The sequence below is a fragment of the Callionymus lyra genome, chromosome 18, assembly GCF_982586985.1.
Source record: "Callionymus lyra chromosome 18, fCalLyr1.hap1.1, whole genome shotgun sequence".
Classification (NCBI taxonomy): Eukaryota; Metazoa; Chordata; class Actinopteri; order Syngnathiformes; family Callionymidae; genus Callionymus; species Callionymus lyra.
The window spans coordinates 2,890,730-2,896,729 of record NC_141835.1 but is presented as its reverse complement, the minus strand read 5'-3'; positions in this window follow the sequence as shown (position 1 = coordinate 2,896,729).

Sequence of the window (6,000 nt, the reverse complement as noted above, 5' to 3'; positions counted from 1 at the left end):
TTAAAAATAAACTTTAATATATTTTGATAGTTTAAAAATAAACTTTAATATATTTAAATGATTTAAAAATAAACTTTAATATGTTTTTATAATTTAAAAATAAACTTTAATATATTTAAATCATTAAAAAATAAACTTTAATATATTTAAATGATTTAAAAATAAACTTTAATATATTTAAATGATTTAAAAATAAACTTTAATATATTTTGATAGTTTAAAAATAAACTTTAATATATTTTGATAGTTAAAAATAAACTTTAATATATTTGAATAATTTAAAAATAAACTTTACTATATTTGCATAATTTAAAAATAAACTTTAATATATTTGAATAATTAAAAAAATAAACTTTAATATATTTAAATGATTCAAAAATAAACTTTTATATATTTTGATAGTTTAAAAATAAACTTTAATATATTTAAATGATTTAAAAATAAACTTTAATATATTTAAATGATTTAAAAATAAACTTTAATATATTTTGATGGTTTAAAAATAAACTTTAATATATTTAAATAATTTAAAAATAAACTTTAATATATTTAAATAATTTAAAAATAAACTTTAATATATTTAAATAATTTAAAAATAAAGTTTAATATATTTAAATGATTTAAAAATAAACTTTAATATATTTTGATAGTTTAAAAATAAACTTTAATATATTTAAATAATTAAAAAATAAACTTTAATATATTTTAATAATTTAAAAATAAACTTTATTATATTTTAATAATTTAAAAATAAACTTTAATATATTCAAACAATTTAAAAATAAACTTTAATATATTTAAATAATTTAAAAACCAACTTTAATATATTTTGATAGTTTAAAAATAAACTTTAATATATTTAAATAATTAAAAAATGAACTTTAATATATTTAAATGATTTAAAAAAATAAACTTTAATATATTTGAATAATTTAAAAATAAACTTTAATATATTTAAATAATTTAAAAACAAACTTTAATATATTTTGATAATTTAAAAATAAACTTTAATATATTCAAACAATTTAAAAATAAACTTTAATATATTTAAATAATTTAAAAACAAACTTTAATATATTTTGATAATTTAAAAATAAACTTTAATATATTTAAATAATTTAAAAATAAACTTTAATATATTTGAATAATTAAAAAATAATATCTAATATATTTAAATAATTTAAAAATAAACTTTAATATTTTTTAATAATTTAAAAAATATACTTTAATATATTTGAATAATTTAAAAATAAACTTTTATATATTTGAATAATTTAAAAATAAACTTTAACATATTTTAATAATTTAAAAATAAACTAATATATTTTCATAATTTTAAAATAAACTTTATAAATTCAATGTTTTTTAAACTCAATATAAATGTTGGTATAATCGAGTCTCCAGACAAAAGTAAACGATCTACTGGATCCAACATCAACAGCCAATCATGTGATGCACAGACGATCACGTGACGAGTCACATGATCAGTAGCTCTGTGCTCTGTTGGTTTAGACTAATGACTCTTTTATTGAATTAAAAACACTATGAATTAAAAACGTTTGTTTTTAATTAATTCATTAATTATAATATTTATAAATGTCTGTAAATAAAAAAGGCTTTATTTTGAGCAGATTTTGTGTAGTTACTTTTGTGCGTCTTCTCGTGTCGCCACATGATTGTCATCACTTTCCCTCCAAAAAACATGTTTGTCCAGAAATCTAGGAAAACAACAAGTTGTTGTTTTGTCGAGAATTCATGACTTCAGTGTTTATGACACAAAGAACACACTATTGTGTGTCTGTCTTCTCATGTGTGTGTGTGTTCTTGTGTCTGTGTGTTTGTGTCTGTCTTTTTGTGTGCGTCTTTGTGTGTCTTCTTGTGTGTCTTCTGGTGTGTGTGTCTGTCGTCTTGTGTGTGTGTTCTTTTGTATGTCTTTGTGTGTGTGTTCTTGTGTGTATGTTTTTGTCCGTCTTGTGTGGGTTTGTGTCTGTCTTCATGTTTGTGTGTATTTGTGTGTATCTTGTTTGTTTGTGTTTGTGTCTGTCTTCACGGTATGTGTGTCTGTTTTCTTATGTGTGTTTATGTCTGTCTTCTTGTGCGTGTGTTCTTGTTTGTGTGTATTTGTGTGTGTCTTGTTTGTTTGTGTTTGTGTCTGTCTTCACTGTGTGCGTTTGTGTCTGTCTTCTTGTGTGTGTATTCTTGTTTGTGTGTATTTTTGTCTGTCTTCTTGTGTGTTTGTGTCTGTCTTGTGTGTTTGTGTACGTCTTCTTGTGTGTTGTTTCTTGTTGCTGTACGTATGTGTGTGTGTCTTCATGCATGTGACTGTGTGTGTGTATGTATGTCTCTGCACGTCTTTGTGTTTATATACACAGTACGTGTGTGTGTTAATATACACACTACATGTGTGTGTGTTAATATACACACTACATGTGTGTGTGTTGCAGCAGTAAATGCATGGAAAAACTGAATGAGTTTCACCTTCAGTGAAGTTGATGTCGAGGAAATGGAAAGTTGTGTAATTAACGAGCGACCTCCTGGAGTCTGAGCTGCTCTGTGATTGGTGGAGAGGCTGGAGCTGGAGACGACGTGATTGGAGGAGACGTTTGAATCTTGAGATCTTCTCCTTAAATACAATTCCTGATGGAAGTGTCAGAGTGAGTCTGTGGGAAGGTATGAAGATGATGATGATGATGAAGAAGAAGATGATGATGTCATCAGCAGGAACCAGGAAGAGAAGACGAGCTCAGATCTGATGATCAGTCATCAACACACTGACCTGTCCTTGACCTCTTTCTGTGATCTGAGTTGATTAGTTATGTCTGTGATCTGAGTTGATTAGTTATGTCTGTGATCTGAGTTGATCAGTTATGTCTGTGATCTGAGTTGATCAGTTATGTCTGTGATCTGAGTTGATTAGTTATGTCTGTGATCTGAGTTGATTAGTTATGTCTGTGATCTGAGTTGATTAGTCATGTCTGTGATCTGAGTTGATTAGTTATGTCTGTGATCTGAGTTGATCAGTTATGTCTGTGATCTGAGTTGATCAGTTATGTCTGTGATCTGAGTTGATTAGTTATGTCTGTGATCTGAGTTGATTAGTTATGTCTGTGATCTGAGTTGATCAGTTATGTCTGTGATCTGAGTTGATTAGTTATGTCTGTGATCTGAGTTGATTAGTTATGTCTGTGATCTGAGTTGATTAGTTATGTCTGTGATCTGAGTTCATTAGTTATGTCTGTGATCTGAGTTGATCAGTTATGTCTGTGATCTGAGTTGATTAGTTATGTCTGTGATCTGAGTTGATTAGTTATGTCTGTGATCTGAGTTGATTAGTTATGTCTGTGATCTGAGTTGATCAGTTATGTCTGTGATCTGAGTTGATCAGTTATGTCTGTGATCTGAGTTGATTAGTTATGTCTGTGATCTGAGTTGATTAGTTATGTCTGTGATCTGAGTTGATTAGTTATGTCTGTGATCTGAGTTGATTAGTTATGTCTGTGATCTGAGTTGATTAGTTATGTCTGTGATCTGAGTTGATGAGTTATGTCTGTGATCTGAGTTGATTAGTTATGTCTGTGATCTGAGTTGATCAGTTATGTCTGTGATCTGAGTTGATCAGTTATGTCTGTGATCTGAGTTGATGAGTTATGTCTGTGATCTGAGTTGATTAGTTATGTCTGTGATCTGAGTTGATCAGTTATGTCTGTGATCTGAGTTGATCAGTTATGTCTGTGATCTGAGTTGATTAGTTATGTCTGTGATCTGAGTTGATTAGTTATGTCTGTGATCTGAGTTGATTAGTTATGTTTGTGATCTGAGTTGATTAGTCATGTCTGTGATCTGAGTTGATTAGTTATGTCTGTGATCTGAGTTGATTAGTTATGTCTGTGATCTGAGTTGATTAGTTATGTCTGTGATCTGAGTTGATTAGTTATGTCTGTGATCTGAGTTGATTAGTTATGTCTGTGATCTGAGTTGATTAGTTATGTCTGTGATCTGAGTTGATCAGTTATGTCTGTGATCTGAGTTGATTAGTTATGTCTGTGATCTGAGTTGATCAGTTATGTCTGTGATCTGAGTTGATTAGTTATGTCTGTGATCTGAGTTGATTAGTTATGTCTGTGATCTGAGTTGATTAGTTATGTCTGTGATCTGAGTTGATTAGTTATGTCTGTGATCTGAGTTGATCAGTTATGTCTGTGATCTGAGTTGATTAGTTATGTCTGTGATCTGAGTTGATTAGTTATGTCTGTGATCTGAGTTGATCAGTTATGTCTGTGATCTGAGTTGATTAGTTATGTCTGTGATCTGAGTTGATTAGTTATGTCTGTGATCTGAGTTGATCAGTTATGTCTGTGATCTGAGTTGATTAGTTATGTTTGTGATCTGAGTTGATTAGTTATGTCTGTGATCTGAGTTGATCAGTTATGTCTGTGATCTGAGTTGATTAGTTATGTCTGTGATCTGAGTTGATTAGTTATGTCTGTGATCTGAGTTGATTAGTTATGTCTGTGATCTGAGTTGATTAGTCATGTCTGTGATCTGAGTTGATTAGTTATGTCTGTGATCTGAGTTGATTAGTTATGTCTGTGATCTGAGTTGATTAGTTATGTCTGTGATCTGAGTTGATTAGTTATGTCTGTGATCTGAGTTGATTAGTTATGTCTGAGATCTGAGTTGATTAGTTATGTCTGAGATCTGAGTTGATTAGTGATGTCTGAAGCTTCTTCAGTTTCTCCTCCTACATAACTGTGGTGAGTTCAATGACACCGGAGACCATGATGCATTCAGGGAGCATTTAAGGTCTGTGTGTGTATATGTGTGTCTTCTTGTCTGTGTGTGTCTTTTTTCTTGGATCTGTGTTTCTTTATGTGTGTTACTGTACATGTGCGTTTGTGTGTTTTCTTAGGTGTGTCTTTGTCTTATAGTTTGTGTCTGTGTGTTTTTATGTGTGTATTCTTTTTTGTGCGTGGGCCTTTATGTGTGTATCCTCTTGTGTGTCTGTGTGTGTTTGGGTGAGTTCATATGTGTTTCTTCTAGTGTGTGTGTGTCTTATTGTGTGTGTCTGCGTGAATTCGTATGTGTTTCTTCTTGTATGTGTGTATCTGTGTGTGTGGCATCATCTTGAGTGTGTCCTTGTGTGTCTGTGTGTATGTATGTTTGTTTTTATGTGTTTTCTTTCTGTGTGCATGTGTGTATGTCCTTGTGTGTGTGTAGCTGTGTGTGTGGCATCATATTTAGTGTGTCTGTTTGGTTTTTTGTGTGTATTATTTTGTGTGTGTCTGGGCCTTTAAGTGTGTATACTCTGTGTCTGTGTGTGTTTGTGTGAGTTGATATGTGTTTCTTCTTGTGTATGTGTCTTCTTGTGTGTGTTTACGTGAATTTGTATGTGTATGTGTTTCTTTTTGTGTATGCATGTGTGAGTGTGTCATTGTGTGCTCGTCTTCTTGTGTGTGTGTGTGTGTCATTGTGTGCTCGTCTTCTTGTGTGTGTGTGTGTGTCATTGTGTGCTCGTCTTCTTGTGTGTGTGTCATTGTGTGCTCGTCTTCTTGTGTGCGTGTGTCTGTCTTCTTGTGTGTGTTTACGTGAATTTGTATGTGTATGTGTTTCTTTTTGTGTATGCATGTGTTAGTGTGTCATTGTGTCCTCGTCTTCTTGTGTGTGTGTCATTGTGTGCTCGTCTTCTTGTGTGTGTGTGTGTGAGTGTCATTGTGTGCTCGTCTTCTTGTGTGTGTGTGTGTCTTCTTGTGTGTGTTTACGTGAATTTGTATGTGTATGTGTTTCTTTTTGTGTATGCATGTGTGAGTGTGTCATTGTGTGCTCGTCTTCTTGTGTGTGTGTGTGTGTCATTGTGTTCTTGTCTTCTTGTGTGTGTGTGTCCTTGTCTTCTTGTCGTGTGTGTGTGTCCTTGTGTCTGTGTGTGTGTGTCGTTGTGTGCTGGTCTTCTCGTGTGTGACGATGCGTTCAGGTTCCATCCAGACGGTAAGAAAGTGGGCGGAG